This window comes from Ascaphus truei, chromosome 1, assembly GCF_040206685.1.
Source record: "Ascaphus truei isolate aAscTru1 chromosome 1, aAscTru1.hap1, whole genome shotgun sequence".
In the NCBI taxonomy this organism is placed as follows: domain Eukaryota; kingdom Metazoa; phylum Chordata; class Amphibia; order Anura; family Ascaphidae; genus Ascaphus; species Ascaphus truei.
In genome coordinates, this window is record NC_134483.1 from 391,142,228 (window position 1) to 391,168,483 (window position 26,256).

The 26,256-nt window shown below is 42.8% G+C and overlaps 1 protein-coding gene across 1 annotated transcript in view; it reads left to right on the plus strand.

The window, feature by feature from the left end:
• The window catches only part of SPOCK3 (SPARC (osteonectin), cwcv and kazal like domains proteoglycan 3), a 419,107-nt gene that overhangs the window by 19,018 nt on the left and 373,833 nt on the right, over window positions 1-26,256 (plus strand). The window lies entirely within an intron of this gene.

Consider the following 26,256-nt stretch of genomic DNA (forward strand, 5'->3'; position numbering starts at 1 on the left):
TACAGACACAGTAAGAATAAAAGTGCAAGTTAGGGAGGTGCTTCTGCAGTCAGTAGTGTTCTAAGCAATCTAAGCAATATCCTACATGTTTTTTTTTTAATATATATATATATAAATTAGTTCTGTAGTATTAATACTTAATACTTTATTTTATTTTAAAATTCAACTGTTAATGCCATTTTTAACGTTTTAATATACTGATCATCGTTTGATTTCAATAGCAGGTTTTAAACCACCTCAAGAGCAGTGAAAGATCTTTGTAACAGTTTCCTGTTTATGATCATTTATTGACAATATTCCCTACAGTTTGAGCTGTAAATTGTAACAATAGATAATGTTACTGTAGCAATGTGAGAATACATTGTAGCTGCTGAGTTACACCGACTCAAGGATTGATTGGAAACTGAAAGGCAGCCATTTAGTGTACCCTGGTAAACATAATTTTGAAATTTTGCTGATCAATCACGGGAGAACCAATTGATCGGCAATTTAGGTAATTCGTTTTCAATAAAGGTAATTACATTTTGCATATATTAAAGCAATTTTTTTTTCTTCGTGTTTTTTAGCTGCTTGGATTGCCTCTTTAAGAGAGGAGAGTAGATATGCCAGGTTAGAGAATGTTGAAGTAATCAATACTGGAGATAACAAGGCATTTATGTTTCAGTAGTTGAAGAGCAGAGGAAGGGACATGTCTTTGCAATGTTGCAGAGGAGGAAAATAAATGATTTATGAGGGGAGAAAAAGAGGGAAGAGTTAAATGTAACCCTCAGGCAACAAACTTGCGGGACAAGGAGTATAGTAGTGTTATATACTGTATTTACTGTAATTGGGCCTAATTTGGGAGGGATTATGAGAATCTCCGTCTTAGACATATTACATTTGAGGCAACAGAGCCACCCAGGAAAATATTTACTTAGCAAGAGGGAGGATCTTAGGACAGAATTACATTTGCATGATGGAGCAGGTATGGAGATGGTACATACGTCTGGTGATTGGTTTCTGAGGTGTTTTCCTTCGTCACCTTAACGGGGGCATATGATAGTGTTTTTCTCACAATCAAAGCACTCGTTAATGCAATGCTCCAGATTTAACAACACTGACAATATTCTTCATATATATTTGGTGTCAATCACCCAAGTAAAATGCTAATCTTTAAAGCGCTGATGCATCAGTGCTTTTTCCAACACATACACCACCGGAGGCAGATTGGAAGTGATATGTGAGCCGGGCATTTCACTTATCTGCCGCCCCTCCTCCTACGACATTGCGTGATGGCACATTGTCATAGCAATGCATCACCATGATGCCGCGACATCGATAGAAAAAGGCTGCTCCAGAAAAGGTAAGTCTTACAGAGGCCCTACTCTCTCTCCACTGGCAATCAGTTTCATTGTTGTGGGAAAGAGCACAGAGCTTCTGTAATCATGATGCATAGCACAGTACCGGCCCACAGCATGCCAGATCCGACAATCCGCCCATGGCTACGTTCAATAGCTAAACGTGGACCCACTGGCCCACTGTTTTTTCTAGCAACAAGACAGTTACTAATAGCAGTTATCCCCTGTCATCATTATATATTTATTTATAAAATGTTTTACCAGGAAGAAATACATTGAGAGTTACCTCTCATTTTCAAGTATGTCCTGGGCACAGAGTTATAATAACAGAACAGGGTATACATTATATACAAGACATTTCATGAACAGTTAAAGATCATATATGTTATAAGCTTATGTAACAGTTACAGATCAGATTAAAATGTGAGAGAGCCTTAGTCTTGAAATAACTTAGACCGGTGGAGGCTGTGAGAGTCTCCGGTAGATTGTTCCAGTTGTGGGATGCACGGTAACAGAAGGAGGAGCGGGCAAATTCTTTGTTAGAGTAAGTGCTTGTTCTTGCTCCATGCCATTTGGTCAAATTATTGTATGACAACACGAAGCCAGATGTCCAAATGTCAGTGATAGTTTTAACCAAATGTAAAAGTACAAGTGCAATAAAATTCACTCCATTCAGAGGAAAATGATCTGCCCTACCTATTAAAACAAAACAAACGCGATTTGCTGCACAGGTACTGTCTACTGTCCCCCAAAAATCCACACAAATTAGAATTGTGAATTGTGAGCCAGAATTTGGCAAATTGAATATTAAAATATTTTAATAAGTCATCTAAACCAAGGCTGATGAGGCCATTGATGCTACAGATAGAGCCATCTTTCTAAATAATAAGACCGGCTCTCAATGATGACAGCATTTTTACATGTAATATGGTTTGTAGTCAAACATAGAAACAAAATAAAACAGAAGTTCTTTATCCTGAATACCGTAAGACATTTTGATCACATCCTGTACAGATATATCAAAACATAATGCAGCGGGAATGTGGCCGCCGGGGATTCATGCTGCGGGGGAGCCAAAAGGGAAGGAGGTCTTTACCACTGACTGCTGCCTGCGGCTCTTAGATTCTCCAGAACCATGGCAAAATGCTTTATATGTGCCGCAGCTCCAGGGAAGGCAAGTCTGGGTTTTGTACATCTGTAGCAAATAATTCTAACTCTGTCATGCTGTCAGTGCAGAAGGATTTAAAGTGCAATAAATAACCATAGGACACATGAGGTAGTTATAAGAACCATAGTAATACATTGTGCAATCTTAAGTGCAGAAGAAAATACAGTATCCATTTGACTTCATCTTTAAAATGATTGCTTAGTTCATTTATTTCTCATTATCAGTGCAGAAGCATTATATCAATTTGCATTTTTGGCAACTCTCAGGTGTTTTATTTTTAAAACATTGTTATAGATATTTGCATAACATTATTTTAATGTCTCCCTTGCAAGGTGGGCCATGCAAACATTGTAGTTGTAATTGCCAACTTGAAGAAGCTGCAAATAATTGTAGATTTCTTTCATTTTTAATAACCAGTTTTGAATATGAAATGTTTTAAAATAGGTGTCAAATGCAGGTTTGTAATCTGTGTGAGGTCCACAGATTTCACCAATACCCACATGTTATAGTACCTTCATGCTATTCATCAGTCCAGCATGAACATCATGTAAAGGCACCTAACATTTCCAATTATCATTAAAGCTCTTTGTATTGCCTCCAGTCAATAAACCAAAAGTGTTGAAGTACTTACCGGCCAAGTGCCCTCACATTGAACCTGAATGACTGAAATATTACTTACACTGCGATCTCAGTTCTGGATATGATGAAAACGCTGGCATACGATAGCAGCAGTTAAACAATAGTGCAAAAAGTCTACAAACAAAACTATTACAACAGAATCATAAGGACTAAATGGGGCTTATTCAAAAAAGTGCAAGTGTACGGATTTGTCACTACCACACAGGGAGTCCCGGTCACATGGCAATTTATTGAATAAGTCCTAATGTCAAGAATATGTTTAATTCAAATGTACCTGATTACATGCATGCATGATTTAAGTCATTTTTTAAAAGTTTTTCTAATGTTACTAAACATTGTTGCCTGAAGTCTAGGGTTGCTTTTAAAGTTATGTCCACAATATGTCTTCCTTCATTCTGTTCTCCACTTTCCTTACTTATTACTCAACTTATAATTGAGGTGGAAAAGTCACCCCATTCAATATTATGAGAATCCATTAAGTCACAGACAAAAACAATCTAAATAATGGATATTAATTCTAAAGCAGTTTTTGGTTGACAATGTCTATAGCTGGGTTTGGAGGAGTAGATGACTTCACGCTGGTTAGGTAGAAGATTTTCCACCTCTAATTTTCTATTTATGTGAATATTAACTTTTTGTTATATAATGGATCCATGTAAAAATCTGTCTATCCTTCTACCGTTTCCCTGTTTCTCCTTCATCTAACTAAGTAAAAGGGTTCTGGAGATGTTTAGATTTTGCTGTTTGAAAAATGTGTAAGCTCTTTAATGAAGCATTGATATAGTGGACAAACTACATGTTAGACACACACCAGTTCATCATTAATCTTCCTGCTCATCATTAATCACTCAACTATTTCCTGTAAATATGATTTACAAAGAGGGAGGAAAGGTAGAGATAGGGCTTTAGTGAATATTTGTAAGTTGCTTTTGTACATCCATACCCACTGACAGTGGTAGATGACCAATAAGTTGTTCTATTCTTTCATGGTATAAAACACCTTTCATGGAAAAAATAATGAGTAAACACTTAAACTAGTCTCTTAAACAGTATAAGACAGCTCATTATATTCTTTGGCAAGTTATATTACTCCATGTGCTATAGTGGCTAATGTTAAATGGTGGTTTTGTAGGGAATCAAGTGCTAGAACATTAGACAAACAATTTTTTTTATTATTATCTATAGTTCAAGAAATAATTCAGGTTAGAAAAGTGAATGTTGCAGAAAAAGCATTTATTCGCCCCCATTCTTTAAGTCCCACTTTAAGTCCCATTTCTAATAGTTTCATAACCACTATATGGAGTTGCTGATCTCTAAAACAAGGTGCTAGGACTAAGGCCCTCTGAGGTCTGCCACAAAATAGCACTGGATGTATAACTGTACATACAGTATTAATGTAAAATGGTACGAATAGCATGTTCTTCTTCCTGCTTTATTGCTTCTTAATTAAGTGTGACCAGATGGCAATAAAATATGGCATAACCAATTTCTTATGGAACTCTTTCCTTCTTTTAACAAGTAGAGCAATCTGTTTGGTAATTTCAGTATTTTACTAAAAGCACAGAATACAATCAAATTGCAATATCAACTCATTTATTAACAGGGAATTGTAATGCACACGGTGACAGTGATTCAGCACAAAATTATAGATTGTAGAATGTAGGTTACTCTTTCTACACTTTGGGGTAATTCACACAATCATTATGTTCTGTCTCAACCACTACAACCTCCTCCTAGTTGGCATTCCCCTCATCTGATTGTCCCTGCTCTTATCCATCTACAATGCTGCTACTAATGGCCCATCGGATTAACACAGCAGGGGTCCCTGGCAGTCCCATGCAGAAATGTTGAGCATTACTGGGAGATTGCCCCAGATTTTCCAAGGCAAGTGTTCGGATACTCATGGCTGCATCTGTAGGGTCATCTACCTCACCACCGCTCTTCATCTGCTGGTCCAGTATGCAAATCTGTACACTGGCTTCCCATATAACTAAAGAACAAACATGCAGCATCAGTGGTCTAACAGCTACCTGGGTGAGCCTGCAGGAGTGAGCCCCATTAAGAGCTGGCTCAGAAGGACATGTCTATTGTATGTGATTCGTCTGTAATGGTCTCAACAAATGTTAATGTGACTGGTGCAGACAGAGCTTGTGAGTCTTTGAGATTCTCTTATTTTTAGACGTTGGTAATTTGTGCCAACTCAAACACTGATTTACAGTGAAAAGTTGAAAAGGGGACACAAGTATTATGTATATTCAGTAAAAATAGAATAAAAATGAATATGTATGAAATAATTAAAAAAAGAATGCAATTGCACTAACACTGTAAATTCAGATTTTTTCTGCCCAAACAACTGCATCAAATATTATATTCTTTTTTGGAAAGCACTAGGTTATGTTCTCTATTCTGTGTGCTTAGACGCAAAGTGAACTGTAATAGTCTTTTCAAAAGATTGGCCTCATAATCTTACTGTAAAGAAGATAATACCATTCCATCTCCCTTGATCTTCTTTCTGTGAGGAATAATCTTTTACTTGCAGAAAGGTTACTTAGCACATATGGAAATCTACCATTCATCTTGTCTAACCTCCTAAATCTTATTGGGATTGACTGTAGCCATCTGTGCTCATTATAATACAGAGTAAATAGCTTCACAATATTAAAGGACCTTTCAAAATAAAATAAATTATATCATAAACTATAATTCTATGCAAAATAAACTCCAAAGTATGAGATTATTTAGCAAAGTACGTGTACTTATAGATAGAATCATAGATGGTGTTATTATGTTTCATTGTGTTCTTTCCCAGGCCAATATGAATTATGTCATGTTATTCCAGTGGAATATAAATATATATGTTATAATCAAAAATTATATGTGTTTTAGACAAACACATTTTAAAATGCAAATGTGCCATTCCCACATCACATGATTAAACCATAACATTTTTATCAATAAAATTATTTTGCCATTAATTCATGTCTCTGGTACTTTCTTTGCTTTGAATTTTTGCTGGGAATTTATTTGCAGTGGATTGTTTTTAGATTGCATTATATAGCTTTATTAGCTAAAATCTGTAAACCGATCAAAAGATAAATCCTTCTTTTTTTGAAACTTGAGGAAATAATACAGTATATAACTTTATTTCTTTTTGTACAGAAAAGACACAATGCAATTGTAAGCTGGAATCTTGGAAGCCTCTAATGGAATATTTTCTTTCTCTACTGTGCTTTCTTTGTTTGTTCATGTATACTGCAGAGTTATCCTGCTGTTTCAGCTACAATATACAGTACTGTAGAAAGCTCATGCATTATTTTGGGCCACACATTTTAATCAAATATAGCACATTATTTCAGAATTGCATATCTCTCCCACTCATTATAAATAACTCTAATTTACTGTATATATTATGCCAACAGCTATGTAGATTGACTCACAAAGCAGTCAAGCATTTCAGGAATTTCATGAGTCTTCTTCCCCATATTATGTATCTTCTAAACATAAATAATGAGAATATAAAATAGTATGAATATTAAGTGTAGCCCATGTACCCCCCTCCCCCTAAGTGAGATTGGGGGTATACGCTATGGATGCTACTGTGCTGCCTTTGGCCTAAGCCTCCGCCACGGGGAGCTGGGGTGATATAATACAATACTCGGTGCAGCGCCTCCACATGTGAGGTATCCCAGCGTAGTGGGAGGAGCCCCTCACAGGACCCAATAACATCAATCACACACTGTGTGTAAAACAATAACATTTACTGACACAGGTATAACTCTTAACGCTCTAAAGATTACTAATAGGTACAACTACCCCTTCGCCTCGCAGGGCCTTAACCCACCACTGTGTTCCCCCACACCGTGTCTACAGAAAGTCCCACACCCAACCTCAATGTGTGAGACAGCGCTGCCCACTAGGTGAGGTGTACTTGTTGGTGCACTTGGTGTATAGATACCTGCCAGGTGTGTCCACACGCGGGCACGCCAAAAGGGAGACAGAGTAGATCCGCTGATCCCACGATGAATCCGCCTCCGCCTGGGGTGGTATCCCGCCGGATGGTCCCACCATGAAGATAGTCTCTTATCTTGAGTGGTGGTCCGATCACAGACAATTATCAGAGCTGCGCAGCAGATAAACTGTGTCCCTGAACTTGGCAAATAAATAAAGGGGCAGGGTCCCTACCTAAGAGCCTGTCCCTGTAGCAACCACAATCTATGGTGTTGAGTCGGGCCTAGGGGGATACCTGGCCTAGTGCAGGGGCTACTGCTCCCTGCACATGCAACCTCCCCTATCCTTGTCCCAGCTCCGACTGCCTGTTCTTCCTGAGCGTGCCAAATGTATCTAGACAGGACAAGTGCTTCTCTCCATGATCTTCACTCTCCTCTGCTTACAGGGAACTTACAGGGAACTGCATTCAGCTCTGGTCTACAATGCACAAGCGTAGCTCCACCAGGAACTACGCTTGTGCAGTGTGGACCAGAGCTGATTGCAGTTCCCTGTAAGCAGAGGAGAGTGAGGATCGTGGAGAGAAATGCTTGTCATGTCCAGTGCCATATACAGGAGGTATCTTTTCCCTATCTTTATACACTGGGGAGTTCCGTGTAGACCGCTGACGTCACATCGAGACGAATGCGGAAGCGGGGGACATGCGCAGACACAAGGAAACCTCCAAGGCAAGACGGACATAACTTCTATCCACCGGAGACATCAACCCTCCATGAGGAATGGCAATAAAGGGGTTGTGGGCCTGAATGGCCACACAGCGCAATTTTAAGAGGGAATTCGTGAGTGTGATTCCTATTGTTTTATCAAAGTTTTTTTTAGTAAAGCGATTGCAAACATTATTGCACTATGTTTGTTATCCATTTTATTTTTCATGTGGAATACAAGCCATGATCTGTTCATTCAGTGTGATCCATACTGAAGATAATATTTAGCTACAAATTAAGTTTTTCTTTCAAAATCCACATCATTTACCACCACCAGGGTGCTTTTTCACTGTTTAATAAGCAGCAATCACTAAAAGGATATAAGGTCTACTGAAGATTATAACACACTTCTTCAGATATGCCCTGTATTCACCTGCACAAGGTATCCCAAGGTTCACATGTTGTGCGGATCTAGCCATGTTACTGTATTGTGTGGGAATTTCACAATAAGGTGATTACAAGAATTCAGTAGTATATAGCATAGCGAATTGAAGCATAAGTTTTTTTTGTCATATTCTTTCCAACATATTCATCGGAGAAAAAAACCCATCAAGTACCAGGATTCCAGCGCCACAGATAAAATAGTATTGTAGCAAAACTGTTCATGTTTCTGAGGATTATATCCAGTAGCAGATTTCCCATTAGGTCCGGGCCTAGGGCGGCAAAAATGTCCACTCCCATATACTTTAACTGCGCTATCGGGCCTGATGGGAAGTCACTTAGCTGTTGTGGCCGCCTCCTTACCTGCCGCCCTCCTCCTGAACCACAGATGTTCACGTTGGTGACGTCCGCTGCGCCATTTGATGCTGTGGTTCAGAAGGAGATGGGGGCAGCAGCAAGGAGGCAGCCACAACAGCTAAGTGTCTTTGGCCACTTACAGTTGTGTGAAAAAGAAAGTACACTCTCTTTGAATTCTATGGTTTTAAATATCTGGACTTAATAACAATCATCTGTTCCTTAGCAGGTCTAAAAATTAGGTAAATACAACCTCAGATGAACAAAAAAACATGACATATTACACCGTGTCATGATTTAACAAAAATAAAGCCAAAATGGAGAAGCCATATGTGTGAAAAACTAAGTTCACCCTTACTGCTTCCATATGAATTAAGATGCTAAGTAGAAGACAGGTGCTGCTAATCAAATGTCCTTGATTAATTGATCATCAACAAGTGTGATCACCTCTATAAAGCCGAAGTTTTAGCAGTTTGCTGGTCTGGAGCATTCAGGTGTGTGTTAACACAATGCCAAGGAGGAAAGACATCAGCAATGATCTTAGAGAAGCAATTGTTGCAGCCCATCAATCTGGAAAGGGTTATAAGGCCATTTCCAAACAATTTAATGTCCATCATTCTACAGTGAGAAAGATTATTCAAAAGTGGAAAACATTCAAGACAATTGCCAATCTTCCCAGGAGTGGAAGTCCCAGCAAATTCACCCCAAGGTCAGACCGTGCAATGCTCAGAGAAATTGCAAAAAAAACAAGAATTACATCTCGGACTCTACAGGCCTCAGTTAGCATGTTAAATGTTAAAGTTCATGACAGTACAATTAGAAAAAGACTGAACAAGTATGGTTTGTTTGGAAGGGTTGCCAGGAGAAAGCCTCTTCTCTCTAAAAAGAACATGGCAGCACAGCTTAGGTTTGCAAAGTTGCATCTGAACAAAACACAAGACTTCGGGAACAATGTCCTTTGGACAGACGAGACCAAAGTGGAGATTTTTGGCCATAATGCACAGTGCCATGTTTGGCGAAAACCAAACACAGCATATCAGCACAAACACCTCATACCAACTGTCAAGCATGGTGGTGGAGGGGTGATGATTTGGGCTTGTTTTCGCAGCCACAGGACCTGGGAACCTTGCAGTCATAGACCATGATCTCCTCTGTATACTAAAGTATTCTAGAGTCAAATGTGAGGCCATCTGTCTGACAGCTAAAGCTCGGCCGAAATTGGGTCATGCAACAGGACAATGATTCCAAGCACATCAGCAAATCTACAACAGAATGGCTGAAAAAGAAAAGAATCAAGGTACTGCAATGGCCCAGTCAAAGTCCAGACCTCAACCCGATTGAAATGCTGTGGCTGGACCTTAAGAGAGCTGTGCATAAACAAATGCCCACAAACCTGAATGAACTGAAGAAACGTTGTAAAAAAGAGTGGGCCAAAATTCTTCCACAATGATGTGAGAGACTGATAGTCATACAGAAAACGATTACTTCAAGTTATTGCTGCTAAAGGTGTTTCTACAAGCTATAGAATCATAAGGTATACTTAGTTTTTCACACATGGCTTCTCCATTTTGGCTTTATTTTTGTTAAATAAATCATAACACTGTAATATGTCATGTTGTTGTTCATCTGAGGTTGTGTTTACCTAATTTTAAGACCTGCTAAGGAACAGATGTTTGCTATTATGTCCTGATATGTAAAACATAGAATTCAAAGAGGGTGTACTTTCTTTTCCACTCAGCTGTAGATCTGTTTAGTAATATGAATCTAAGGATACAGTACATTAGGAAATACAGTATTTTCTGCTATCTACACTGGACAGACAGTCTTGTATACAATCTCTGGAGCATTTATTTACCAAAATAAAATGTACACAATGTATTATGATTAATTTAGTGGAACATTTGATCTGATACTTTAAATCAGTGGTTCCCAACTCCAGTCCTCACGTCCCACCACCAAGTCAGGCTTTTGAGCAGGTGGCTCAATTAAAATGACTGAACCACTGATTGAGCAACCTGTTCTTAAACAGGGGTATCCTTAAAACCTGACCTGTTTGTCAGACTTGAAGATTGGAGTTGTTATCACCGCTATAAAGTATTAAATGTAAGTCAACTATACAATTGTAAATGGTATAATGATGAGTGCCAGGAACTTTATTAATACACACATGGGGTCTTTATTTACGTCTGGGTAGAGTTATTTTCAGGGCTCGACAAATTCTAAAAAGAAAACATTCCCCCCAAAAAATATTACTCGCCCACCCCCCAAAAAAAACCTCTCTCACCCCCTCATGAGTCTTACTAGTGGCGTGGTGCTGCGTCCCCCTGCAACTTCGAGTGTCTCCTCTGCAACTCCGATAAACAAGGCTACCCAGCATCAAAAGACGCCGCGTTGCCATGACATTGGGACGCTACGTGATGTCACATGGTTTCAAGTTGTCATGGCATCATGTGCAGCCATGTTTCTGGGAGTTGCAGGGGAGACACTCGAAGTTGCAGGAGAATGGCGGGAGACGCCACACCACGCCGCCGCACCCCACTGCAGGTAGGACTCTCAAGCCGACAAAATGAACTCGCCCCAGATGAGTGGGCAAGGCATTTGTCGAGCTCTGGTTATTCTTATTCAGTTCTCCTACCATACATCCTTTTCATCATCGTTTCACATTGTCTGAACTGTTTTCTTATGCATCCCTAGGGGTCCCATTTTCAAGACCCAAGGGAGATACCGTAGTTTACGTAACTCTTATGGCCCATCCCCATTCCACCTAATGTGTCTTAGCTCTGTTATAGTCAGCCCCCTGCATCTATGACTGACAAACTGGCACATCAAGTAATTCATGCCCGGTGCTTCACTCTGGTAAACCTTATTGGGCAACTCTATAGTTGAGGCTGCAATGCACTTACCGATAGGTCAGACTCTCCTATGCCCCTGGCATATCTCCTTGAAGACTTCTATAGAGCATAGACTTCAATGTACATGAACAACTGCGTTAATCTTGGCTATACCGGAGGGGTTCTATCTTACAGGGCACTTCCCCTATCTTGAAAATAACGGGGACAGGTCACTGTCTACCTACATTATAAACATATACTATATACATTGTGGCTCCTTCAACTGACACCTCCTGGAACCTGGCTCCAGAATCTTCCACTCTCAGTATATATCCCTGGTGATGTCGGTCAACGCCATCTAGAATTTGGGCATGACTTGTATTCTGCCAAATCGTTCAACATCAGGGTCCGTAACCCCTTAAACCTTAGTAGCCCCTAGAAAGGGAGGAGGGCTACACTATGTTATTGCTAATGATTTGTAAGTACAGCTAAACCCCGTTATAACGCGCCTCGTTATACCGCGATTCGGTTATAACGCGGTTTTCCCGTGGCTCCCGTTTTTTAAAAAAAACCTGCACACTGCACACACTGCACACACTCACTGCACACACACTGCTCATTGCTCACACTGCCACACTGCACACACACTGCACACTGCACACACACTGCTCATTGCTCACACTGCACACACTGACACACTGCACACACACTGCACACTGCACACACACTGCTCATTGCTCACACTGCACACACTGACACACTGCACACACACTGTACACTGCACACACACTCCTCATTGCTCACACTGCACACACTGCACACACACTGCACACTGCACACACACTGCTCATTGCTCACACTGCACACACTGACACACTGCACACACACTGCACACTGCACACACACTGCTCTGCTCACACTGACACACTGCACACACACTGCTCATTGCTCATACTGCACACACTGACACACTGCACACACACTGCACACTGCACACACACTGCATTCTATACAAGCTTAAACTAAAAGGAGGAGCATTAAACACTCTTTAAATATAAAAAGTTATCACAACCATCAAAAATTCCCACTTCTAAAGGACCAATTTATAGCTATATACTGTATTAATAAATAATGCACCCTTACAAATACTGTATATACTGCTCCAAGTCAGTGGAAAATCTAACTTGTGTGGGCTGGTAGGATGGCCCGGTGCAGCGCGGGGGGGCAGGTAGGTGGGTGTTAGGGCCCGGGGCGGGGGGTGGGAAGTCATTGTGCTGTGGGGGGGGTGGCGGGGCCCTATGCTGCGGCTACGGCGGGCCCTGTACTGCTGCGCGAGGGCCCTGTGCTGCGGCGGGGGGGGGCGTTAGCGGTCTTCCGGAGACTGCTTACCTGTCTCCAAAGCAGCACACTTATGCAGGCACTCCTCACGTTCGCCGTGCGCATGCGCATGCGCCGTGCGGCTCGTGAGGACACTTACACACACTTACAGACACTCACAGACACTTACACACACTCACAGACACTTACACACACTCACAGACACTTACACTTCAGACCGTGGCGATTTTTAAATATAGTACCAGAAAGTACTGCCGTTGCGGTGGTGGCGTCGGTGGAGAGGTCGCGCGGCAGGGAGCTGAAAACTGGCGGAAACTGGTTGTATAGCGGTTTTTTTTTCTATTCACGTGGTGTCAGGGGGAAGCCGGGACCGGAGGGACATCCCTGCTCCCATCTCCTGCCCCGCGGGCTGTCCCGCGGTGACAGTGGGAAGCGGGGACCGGAGGGACATCCCTGCTCCCATCTCCTGCCCCGCGGGCTGTCCCGCGGTGACAGGGGGAAGCGGGGACCGGAGGGACATGCCCGCTCCCATCTCCTGTCCCGCGGGATGAATCTGCGTTAAAGCGGCGGCCATTTTTTTTCCCGCGACCCCGTTAGTAACGCGGTGGTCTCGGGGTGGACCCCGAGACCCGCGTTATAACGGGGTTTAGCTGTATACAGTATTTCAATCTGCTAAACGAAAGCAGACTTCTTTGTAAACACATGCAAAATTCAGTGCAATTTTGTTTTTATTGTTAAAGCACATTTGTAGTAGCAAAGTATAACTACCTAAAAAACTGAAACATAAAAGTAAACGTGTCACTGAACATTGGAAACTGTTGTTTATCTGGATCAAATGTTTTTCTAAAGTTTTTCCATGATGTATTTATATGAAGTCTTTAAAATGTTATGTTTTTATAAAAATCATAGACACAAAAGTAAGATCAGGCCCTTATTCTATAAAGTGCAATAGTGCTAATCTCACCCATTTTTGAAGTGGGGTTTTAGTCTTGATGAGAACAATTGTGAACAGACTGTTTTTGCAAGATGTATTTTCTTCAGTAGTAGAGAAAACCCTGACCAATAAGGGGAAGTAATCATGAGTTATGCATAGGGGAATTAAGGGTCTCTTCTCTACCGCTCTTGCCTCCTGTCCCTCCACCAGGACTGGCTATGAGTTTTGCGGGGCTTGGTGCATAGGGAGTTTGGTGGGGCTTCTTACCTGCTCCAGAGCCAGCATCACATCCTGCTGCATCGCGTGTTGATGACACAACGTTGCGTTTTGATGTCATCGTATGTGTGGGGCATGTTGTTCGTGCTCACGTCATGTGATGATACATTGCCATGGCAATGCAGCTAATGTGGGATCACGTTGCCATGGTGACATGCCATCGTATGGTAGCAGGAAGAGATGCCGGCACTTGCAGAGGCTCCTCTCTCTCCCCCAGGCCTGGCAATCCCAGGTTTAATGTTGTGGTGGTTAATTTAACTGCCACAGGATTAGATTGTGTAGCCATGTGTAAAATTGGTGTACATATCTCTTTCTCATGCTGGCAGTAAACCTGGTAAGTATGCAGGATTGCCAGCAACAATCATGTAGGTTTGCCCTCAAACCCTGGTGAGGTGTCATATGTCCCAAAGGAAGTGACAACATGCTTTGTGTCCACCCTTAGTGACACAGAGGGTGTCTGTCTTCTGGAGGTGTTATAAGACACAGAACTGCCTAAAGTTAGCAGTTCAGTCCTGTTGGTGTTTTGACTCTGTTCAGGAGAGTCATGTGGAGGTCTGCAACAGTGTTGCAGAGGCTGATGCAATAGCTGGAGGCTGTGCAGCTCAAAGCAGAGAGACAAGCTGGTGAATCTCCCTAAGGGGAGAGGTGGAGAGCAACTCTATTAGAGGAGAAAGAACCTTCCTAATGGAGTGCAGCAAAGGAATGAGCGGCTAAGCTTCTAGCTGTGAGGGGCAGCTGGCCCATACCACCAAGCAACAATAAAGATGCCCTGTTCAAAGACAACCCCACTGTGTGAGTGTGAAGTTACACACCAGCGGAAGGCACCACCAAGAAGGAGTTCCTCATCAGAACCATCTCCTTGCGGTTGCAGAGATCCTGATGAGGTGGAGGCGCTGCACTGGATATAGGTAGGACTCACGCACACTACCTCAGCTGCCTGTCTGGGTTGGCATTCCCCACACAATATCATGCGGGAGACTCAGGAGTCCTGTTGCCAACAGGTGCACTACCAGACACGACCATGTAATGGGGACTGGTTAGACCACAGGGGCCAATGTGAGATTGGGTGGGTCAGTCAGGCCAGAAAATCCATTACATTTGGAGGCGCTGCTGAGAGACATGTCAACAGGACAGGCTTTTGCTAGGCACACTAGGAAACAGGGAGAATGTATGCTGCCACTTTGTGCTGTGTTGGGACGGAACCCAGGGGTAGTCAGGGGAGCTGATGGAGTTGTCAGACCGCAGGGACGACCTGGGAACCTGAGAGGAGTTGGGAGTCTGGAGCCGGGCTATAGCTGTCCTAGTCACCTTGAGGTAGTGCTAGTTGGTAGGATGCCTAAAGGGATAGTCTGTTAACGCGGTCAGGAATCCTGGAGAGGGTCTGCGCTAGGCTGACCAAGAGAGATAGACGCCCAAGTACTGCATGGAAGAGCCAGAGTACTCTAGTCCATTCCAGACCACTTACCGAAGGGAGCACAGACTGGGAGAGAGGAAGGAGATACAGCAGACACAGAAAGAGTGAGCCTAGCCTGAGGTAGTGCAACATGAGTCAGACCTACATTAGGTACACAAGGTGGTGCATCGGGCAATCTTTATTGTACCGGTATGGCAGCTGCCCCGCAGAGATGAGCTCCATGTACAATAATCACAAATACAATACACCTATGGCGACCGCAAGAATGGAGGATCCGCGCGGCGCGGAAGGTCCAAGATGGCGGACAGAGGCAGATGGAGGGAGCGCACGTGGCGTGCGTTCCACTGAAGAGCAAGTGGCAGAAGGGACTTTTGCAAGCATGCTGTGGAGTGGTGCCAAAGCTGTGGCCACGCCATTTTGGTCCTGCCTAGGACCGCGGGGTGCTACCCTGGAGGACAGTATTGAGGACATTGTGATTGTGGGCGGTGGAATTGAAGAATCTGACTGCCAGACGGCGATTCCCATGCAAAGATCTACCTCAATTGTGATTGTAAATGGCCGGGCAAACCAAGATGGCGGCTCCCGCTTCCCTGGGAGACCACGTGGGCCGAGTGCAGAGAATTCTGCAAATGCAAAAGTTGCAGACAGTTGGCCGGGATTGGCGCCAAAGAGAGAACCCCACCCTGTTGGGGGTAGTGGCGCGAAAGCTGTGGCCGCGCCCTCCAGGACTGTGACAGGCTCAGAGCCAATTATGGGCCATAATGTGAATCTGTGGGACCCTCCCCAAATATTCACCAGGGGGAGGGGTCTCTACCTCTGCCAAGCGAGACCCGAGTTGTCTGAGGGAGGAGCTGGATGTGAGCTTCCTGTCCCACAGTTGCGAGGAGCTGGTGAACAGGAGAGACCACTGTGCAAAGTGTCTCTCGTAACCAGCACTACAAAGAGCGAGATGGACATTGGGGTATATCCCTATTGATTTCCAGGAGGCTTCCTGGTAGTCAAGGCTGGGGACAAAGAGACATTGCGGTGCCTGTGCATGCAGTGCAGGTTGCCCGGTGGAGAAGCCAGCACAATGGCTAGGTGCCCCCAATGTGGCATCCACTACCTATGGGCCGTGCAGCCCTTCGTACCAGGGCAGACCGTGGAGGCGGGAGCGGACACAGCTAAACTGACAGCGAAGCCTCGCTCTTGGTCAAAGCAGAACCAGTGGATCCCGGAGAATGGGGATCGTTCCTCATGATAAAGACGGAGCCTGAAGAGAGAGGTGTCTACAACCGCGGTGAGAACCCGGAACCTCACCCTCGGTCCGCTATGGGAGTGCCACTCGCCGAGTTGGAGTTCGGATCCTCGGACGAGGAGCAAGCAACCCCGACGTCGGTGGTGATGTGCCTACCGGCGGACCACTACAGCGGTGCTGCAAAAGAACTAGCACTCACCTGTGTCGTGGCGAAGCGGAGTCTCGAGGTGCTGAGGTCGCCTGTGCGGAGACAGCCGGAGCTGAGGAGTCCCATGGCCGTGGTGACTTCCAGCGCGGAGGGCGGAGAAGATCCCATCCCGAGCCGACGGAGCAATGAGACACACCCTTACCCTCCACAGGCGCCGGTGATGGCAACGGCGGAGAAAGGCCTAGTCCGGGCCCGAGCGGAGCGGAGAGCAGAACCATCACTTCCGGAGGCGGATGTCGTTCTGGAGGAAGAGGTTCCGCTTGGGAGCCCAACGCAAGATGGCGGCGGTGAGTCCCGCGAGATCCATGACATCACATCCGGCGGACACAGCGGAGCCGGGTGGAAAATGGCCACGTCCTCGTGACCAAGTAGCTGTACCAGGTCGCCTGGATCCGGGAAGAGCTGGCAGGCCCTGCGGAAGCCTGGGAACAATGAAACGGGAGAACCGGAGCGCCAGTCTGATGGCACCGGGCAAGGTAGCACGAAGTTGCGGGTCGTAGCCCCGCGTATGCCGGCAGTATTTCCCTATGCCCAACCCCCGGCCATAGTTAAAACCCCTGTCCCCATCAGTTACTCAGCTGGGTCCCAGTCGAGCCAAGGGTTGTATGGGGAGTTCCGGGACACTTCTGATGAAAGGACTGGGGAGAACCTGGACTGGGGTGATTGCTTTACCTCCGATGAGGCATCAGGGAGGGAAGTGTTAACCTATGTGAAGTCTCCGGGGGTGAATCCTACTGTAATCAAGCATGTGGCTAAAGGGGGAGTCAAGCGTTATGGTATGCACACTCATTCCAGTGGGATGTCTGGGGATTTGGGTAATGTTGTCCATATTGTGCCCGTTGCTCGGGTACCACCCTATGTGCCTCCAGTGTCGGCAAGAGTTGCCAGGAATCGCCAAAAGTTGTTACTTTATTTTCACCATCTATGGGAGGGAGAAATTGAGTTCGAAATGGGTTCCACTGATGAGGATAGGGGATATAGTACTGATGAGGAGGAAGGATCAGGGGAAGAAAATTGGGATTCTGATAGTTCCATAGAAGATTGGGATACTGATAGTTCTCTAGAGGATTGGGATCCTGAAGTGTTAGACGAGAAGTGGTGTAATCAAGAAAAGATAGCTTACATCTCCATGAGATGCCTGAAGGAAGTGTATGGGCATGATCCTCTCAGTCCACTAGCATCCAGGCCAGAGTTATGGGCTGATTGTGGGTGTCCAGTATGTCACCCAGAGTGTTATAGCATTGCTGCTCTAAACCCAGTGGACCATGCTGTGCGCAGGCCACCTTAAGAGGGTATGGTAGTACCAGTAATGGATACTCCAGCAGGGAGTAATCCTGGTTGTTACACATCTAAGTTAGGATGTAGCTGTTATTATGTTATGATGAAGATATGTACTGTAATAATGTATTGTTGTGTTTTGCAGTGCTACCTGAAGGAAGGTTCCGCAAATTTAGATCCCACCCGGGAAGTTGGGTTCCACCAGGGGGAGAATGTAGCCATATGTAAAATTGGTGTACATATCTCTTTCTCATGCTGGCAGTAAACCTGGTAAGTATGCAGGATTGCCAGCAACAATCATGGAGGTTTGCCCTCAAACCCTGGTGAGGCGTCATATGTCCCAAAGGAAGTGACAACATGCTTTGTGTCCACCCTTAGTGACACAGATGGTGTCTGTCTTCTGGAGGTGATATAAGACACAGAACTGCCTAAAGTTAGCAGTTCAGTCCTGTTGGTGTTTTGACTCTGTTCAGGAGAGTCATGTGGAGGTCTGCAACAGTGTTGCAGAGGCTGATGCAATAGCTGGAGGCTGTGCAGCTCAAAGCAGAGAGACAAGCTGGTGAATCTCCCTAAGGGGAGAGGTGGAGAGCAACTCTATTAGAGGAGAAGGAACCTTCCTAATGGAGTGCAGCAAAGGAATGAGCGGCTAAGCTGCTAGCTGTGAGGGGCAGCTGGCCCATACCACCAAGCAACAATAAAGATGCCCTGTTCAAAGACAACCCCACTGTGTGAGTGTGAAGTTACTCTCCAGCGGAAGGCACCACCAAGAAGGAGTTCCTCATCAGAACCATCTCCTTGCGGACGCAGAGATCCTGATGAGGTGGAGGCGCTGCACTGGATATAGGTAGGACTCACGCACACTACCTCAGCTGCCTGTCTGGGTTGGCATTCCCCACACAATATCATGCGGGAGACTCGGGAGTCCTGTTGCCAACAGGTGCACCACCAGACACGACCATGTAATGGGGACTGGTTAGACCACAGGGGCCAATGTGAGATTGGGTGGGTCAGTCAGGCCAGAAAATCCGTTACAATTGTGATTACTGAAGTTGGTCTGTAGAAGAGCGCGGAGGCTCTGTAATTGCGGGGCCTGGTGCAGTCACACCAATGGCACTGCCATCAAGCCGGCCCTGTGAATTCACCCCCTTTTGGGGTCCAGGTTTGTTGGATAATGTCATGTCTCATGTTTTTTGTTATGATGGCATGTAACATGTCATATTTCTTAAAGAAAAATAAAGAAATTAAAAATATTAAAGAGGATAAACGCTTGTCACAGCTGGAGGGGTGTGGACTAGTCAGGGGGTTACTTTGGAGGAATATGAGGAGTTCAAAGGATGAGGTTTTAGGCGAGGGGCGGCTGGCCTAAGGCTGTATTACTAAGAGGCACCCCAGGTTTTATTAACCAAGAGTACTCACTTGTTCATGTAGCAGCAGGTTCACTGATTAGGGATATTTGCTGACTAGGTCCAGGAGTGTTTGTGTTTATGTTTAATAAAAGGACAATTGTACACAACTGAGGTGTTTATTTTGGTGGGTTAATACATGGAATGGGCAAGAGTCGAGGGTACAAGAGTCATTCATTTGTAGGGGTCCCAACTGCAAAACTGGGGAAAGAAAACTTTAGTAGATTTATTAAGGAAACACAAAGATTCTCATGAAACCAATGGCATTTTCTGGTTAAATAAGTAATATATAGTGATTTTGTAACAGCTTTGCTTTGGATATGCAGCTGGTAAAGTTTGATAAATGACCTCCTTAAAATAATATGGTGTAGTTTAAACTGGCAGCTTCTAACTGTATGGCATTTTGGGGGGTTGCAGCTGCATTTCATTTTCACACTGTCCTTCATATATGTCCTTCATTTGTGTACTGCATAACTTAGAATGTGAGTGTGCTGTAATCACCACTCATTACTAAGCTGCTGTCTTCTAGCACAGCAGGGACCATCTATATTTTGATTTTACTAACCAGGTTTCCAATTTCACCTATCATAGAAAATCAAACTCCTACTGCCTGATGGCAGTGTGTTATTATGTTCTCTGAAATGTTCATGAGATGAATCCCTAGGGGAAAACGGTCATTCTATTAGAATACTAATGTCTGTTTGTCTGTCTGTCTGACAAATAGTGCAAGTAGAATTGTTAGCTTACAATAAAAACTGTGTTTTGATTGAGAGTAGTGGAGAATGATGGCCGTGTTTGTAATTGTTGTTTATACATTGTTTTCTGTTTATGAATTTATATCTAATTTTCTTTGCATATTTTGCTTGTTTTTATCATGTCACAATTACATTAATCCAGGCCAACAACATTTTAATGTATCACTTGCAGCACAGGTTGTTATGTATTGCCTGAACCAGCATTAACTGCTCAAGCTAACCAGACTTTAGCACTCAACAGGTCACTAACGATAACGTATTTTCAATTCTCCAAACAAGAACATGTACGTGTGAATGTGCATATCTATACAGATCACTTAATATGATGCATTCTAAAACCTCCTAATAGATTTCATGTAGGATCTTTGCACCTTTATGTAAAATTCTAAGTACACTTCAGAGCTTGGTTTTAATTGTTACGCAGGCACATTTGTCATTTAATTTCCATTACTTGAATGAAGACTGATTTAGCCTTGTGTATGGTACTGTATGTACTAAACGCTTTATTGTTCACCAAATCTTAGCAGTTTAGTCGTTTTGTACTTTAATAGAAATGTGCTTCATAAAGTGCATGAAAAACGAGATATATTTGTGTACAATTAGATGCAAAGGCAGTTAGCGTTTTAGATACATTTAGTAATTGATGCATTATCCTCTCTGTGTCACCAAAAATAATTTACCACCAGCGACGAACAATATAATTGTTTAAACAATTACCAATATGTTAATGAAGCAAGCTGCAATGAACACTACGATATTACACATTCACTTACTGTATGTACTTAGACACCAAAATGTTTAAGCATGTTATCAACACAATCACAGCAAGATCCATACTGACTTTGGGTAATGGATGAATTCACTGTAATTTGGTTTCTCTATAGCTTCATCTATTCTCTTTACTTCTGGAGGAGTACCAATGCTTTGCCAGGGGAACTGGCTGGATGCCGAAGTTACATTTTGTATTTCTTCAGAGTATTTTCTTTTTGACAGTGGCAATAAAAAGGCCCTTTCAATTTCTAACTGCAATACATCCATCTTTAACTTAGACAATTAGAATTTTGCCTTGTGTATGTCTGATAGGTTGATATGAAAAGGAACATCTGTTTAACACTGTACAGCACCTACAATAATAAAAAAAAGAAAAAACAACATGGAGGAATTAAATGCATCTTAATATGCTTCACATTTTAGCATATTTTATTTCTTGCAGCAAATGTTGAATTTGTTTACTTTAATGTATTTTTGCTCTAAATGAAAGGGATTAACACAGTGTTTGTATAATTGTATGATTAGTCAATAATGTAATTCCCAAATTTTAAAAAGCGATTATAATGTCATCACTGCCTGTTCATGAACATATATTTATTTATTTGGTAGAAAAAAAAATACCTTGAAAACTTTAATGCACTCATGTAATTTCAGAATTGACAGCTGGCCTTTCAGTTGCTTAATTTAGATCTTTTTCAGCCAGGCAACTTGCTCATTAGACCAAGGAACCTGCCAAAAGCAGTCAGCCATGGTAAGGGAACAAAAGACATTGTGGTTTACTGTTTTGTGCTTGGCATCTGTCAGGAAAATTTATTGAATAAAAACTAACTTTATTTTAAATTTTTCACGAGATTAGTGGAGAAATGTTAACAGTAAGCAGTGTGACAGGGGTTTGTAAATTCATCTGCTCAGAAGAGGTCATAAAAGGTAATTAAAACAAAATACAATTACACAATCCACTATTATAAATGCATGCTGCATTAATGCATTTAAAGTAACTAAGAATATACAGCATACTATAAGAATAATATTTCATCTTAAGGCAATGAATTGAGCTAATAAAAGCCCACTTTCTTTTTTTGCCTACTAAGAAATTGATACTATACGGTTTGATCAAGGCACAGCAAATGTCATGATGCTAGTAAAATGCACATACAGTTTTAATAAAGGACAAAGGTCGCTCTAATAGAAAGAATCTAACATGATAAAACATGGAGATAATTCAAACGAATGTTTACACAATTCCTATAAAGCAAAGACAGAATGATACGAAAATGAGCACATGATCCATCCACATAGAATTGGTTTATGATTAGTTATCTAGACAGGGTCGCCCAAACTCTGCCCTCGAGGGCTGCCAATGTTCCAAGTTTTCAGGACAATACATGCCAGTGCAAGTTACCTTAGTGCTAATTAGAGCTAGGTTAATTAAGTGTTAATCAGAGAATTCTTAAAAACCCCAGCCTGTTGTTGACCCGTAAGGACTGAACTTGGGCCACCCAGAGTTAGAATGCACCACTGACCTTATGTTGGCCCTAATGGTGTATGATTAGTTCATACAAGAGAAGTAAAATGTAATTGTGCTGCCACCATTCAAATAAAATACCCTTTATTGATTTTTAATTACTGCAGAATATATGTCTATTTACGTATATTTTATTGTCCAATATCTGTTTTGTATTTCATGGATATTTTTGGTTAAAATGAAACACTGATCTTTAACATAGTATTACGATTAGTGAAACCTGCCATTTTTTGCCTAAATAGGTTTTGTGATGGAATTGGGGGTAGCTCTACCCACCTGGCTTGTTACAGTGAGTCTTTGGAAAGACTCAGACAGCCAAGATACTGTATGCTACGAAGGGAAAATCCACGCAAATGCTTCTTGCTCTTGTACAGGGGCAAAATCCCACCCTCCCGGTAATCCCTGACTCACACAGGGGCAGTTCCACTTCAAAGACATGTGTGTAACTTCTGAGGTCAATGAGACCTCTGTGAATACTAAGGACACAGGGCTCCCAGCAATGCTTAGTATGTAGCCACAGAGCACGTGGACTACAATCAGTCAGACAAGCAATCTATTTAATAAAAGATTTAATAGGAAAGGCACAGTATAGAAAAGGGGATATGACACAGACAATCAATAGGGTAAAATAAAAGGCAAAGCAAACAAAACACACCTAGCATTTACAAGTATAGGTAGATTTGGCAAGGGCTAGTCCGTGGAGAGCAGAAGAGTCCAGGGATGGAAAAGGGGTTAAGCAACAGATAAAACAAGTGGTTCAGCAGGATGAGTCCCAAAAATATGTGTTCTCCAGATTATGTCAGTGGTTTCTCTGTCAGTGGTGTCCAACTTTGTTTTGGATAAGGAACCCTATGTGAAATGCTGCGGAACCCAAAGCCTCTCTAATAGCACGTCTAAGTTTAGATGCATTGTAAATTCTTCTGTATTCGGTACAATTTTCAGATGACCAAAAAATTGAAGTGAATGCCTGCATACCCTTAAGGGTTCATAGGATTCCTGGTTGAAAAACACTTCTCTGTGTGCAGGCATTTTTAAATCTCCTGCCTCCATAGACAAACCTTGAATTTTAGCAGATTGTGATTGGACAACCAGAACATTTTTAGGGGTCGATGATTGGGTCCAATCACATTTGGTGGAGAGCCTGTCTGATAAACTTTAAACCACCCTAGGGGAGGAGACTGGTGGGATTTAACCCCCCACCCTCAGCCAATAAGAGGTCAGGGGACAGGGCCCAGCCAGCCAATTCACTCAACCCAGACTGGGACAATCAGCAATGCACCCACTGTCGCAAATTGAAACAAAGAGCTCTCTATGGCGCAGCTGCACCAGGCTGCATGGGATTCATGTGCAGAGGTGTGCCGACCACCCACCAAATTGCCTTCAAAGTCCTACCCACCGCCCTAATAGGTCAGTCTAGCCTTTACTGTAATAATGCCAGCATGTCCCCATATGCCAGCCTAACTCTTATTCTAAGAAGAACCCTAATACTGTGTATCTAATTATCTGATACAAAATAATTCAGCTAAATAATGGAAAAGGAGCAGGTTATTTACCTGTATACCGGGTAAATAGACACTTCCAAGACATAAAGAGGACTAAGGGCACAGTGAATAATGCTGTATTAAAACAGAGTTGTCTGTAACTGCAGAACATTATGACAAGTTGCTAAAATATAATAAATATGTAATATATCAGGTGTGACCAAACTCAGTCCTCAAAACTAAAACTGTCTCACATTTGAATCTGGTCTGTAACTGTTACGTACACCTATAATATATATTATCTCTTACTGTGCATGCAATGTATTGTATATAATGTATACCCTGTTCACTTATGTAACTATGTATTGCAACCATGTAGTATTTTTCATCTTAACTCTATGCTCAGGACATACTTGAAAGTGAGAGGTAACTCTTAATGTATTACTTCCTGGTAAAACATTTTTATAAATAAATAAAATAAATAAAGGTTTTAAGGATATCTACCCATACATACCCTCTCTTAGCCAAACAGAGAGCTTCCCCTAGGGAACATATGGAATGAGGCAAGCAAATAAAAAGGGGAATGAGAAGAAGAGAGAGGAGAACCAATAGTGTATTACGTTTCAAAAATAAAATATAATGAAATCATACAATGGTCTTCACTCGCAAATGTTCTTTAAGGCAAAGTAGCGGTACAATCTCCGGAGTCTCGGGTCCCAGTAGTGCTGACCTTGTTAAGCAGAACGGGTTGCCGGACTCGATCGAACTAAAGACCCGACTGCCTCTCAGTTTCAACATTTCTTTCAAGCTTCACCCCTCCAAACACTCTGAGAAGACTGAAGAGATGACAGCTCAGGAAGAAAGTTATAGCCAAACAGGGTTTAATAACGGCAGATAATAGGAATCCTTGGTAAACAATATATGTAAACAGACAAGGTAGAGTTTAAATAGGGGATAGATGAGGAATTATGCGAGTCCTAACCTGCCATGCCTCTGGGAGTTTTACTCTGCCTGGGCTACGTCCGGTGGACAACTTCAGCACTGCAGCCAGGACAAAGTTCATAAGTGCAGGCTTTCTGAGCACTGCAAAACCTGGTCAATCGCATATGCACAGGTCTCGTAGTACTCCCCCTCCTAGAGGTGACAACCTAGGAGCTTGCTTGATAAAGTATCTTGGTGGCTTTGAGTTATTGGAGAAATACCTCAGATAGTAGCTGACCTTATAGCATCATAGGAAGACTCGAGTAACATCACAGGCATCGTTAATTCAGATCCTAAGATTTTTTGCTCAGCCAATTGAATACACATAGATTGATGTGATAAGAGTCTGAATATTTGAGCATGCAGCGTGGCAGCAAGGCTGGGAACTGAAGGCTGATAGCTGGATGCAAATTCTCCACAGGAGTACCAGAGTAAAATGTAGGAAGCGCAGAGGGTAGGTCTGAAACAAAAGTGCTAGTGGAGTAATTGTATTACTCAGATCAGCATACAGAATTTCATGAGACTTTTCATGAAGTCAGAAGTTGAATCCGGTCAAAGGACAGCATGGACAATGACTGAGGGCGTCCAATGAAAGGCGCAGATGCAATCCTCTAGTCAAGGTCTAGTCCAGTTACACATAGCCACTTATCTGACAGTTGAGGTGACAAAGTAGTTCTCTATCATTGGATTGGCCGTCAGCAGTAGGCAAGCACCCTAAAGCAGCTGGATATCGGAATGCGTCAGTACAGATGCCAGAGAATCCGTGAGTTCTAAACTTGTCTATGACATGGGAGTCTTGGATAAATCAGGCTTTGCAAGAAAATCAGTGTGCAAAAAACTTGTCTTTGCAGTGTGGGTCATAGAATCAGCAGAGGCTGTACAGCATCAGATACTAAACACGCAAGAGTCAAGATAAATGCAACTTGGGATGCCCCAACTTCTATGGGAACAAATGCAACAAAAAATAATACTGTAATGGTGGGTGCCTCAAGCAGAAAAAACCTGGTCAAGGTAACAGCATGTGGAACAGAAGGAAAGCAGAGCACACCAAAAGTCAATGAATATTAAAAGTTCAGTTTATTGACTGATTACAGTCACAAACCATCCGATGTTTTGGTGTACAAACACCTTCTTCAGGGATGTTCCACATGCAGTATCAGATACTGACAGGTAATCAGAAAGAAGTGTGCGTGTCTTCACAGTGGGAGCATAGGAATCAGCAATGGGTACATTAGA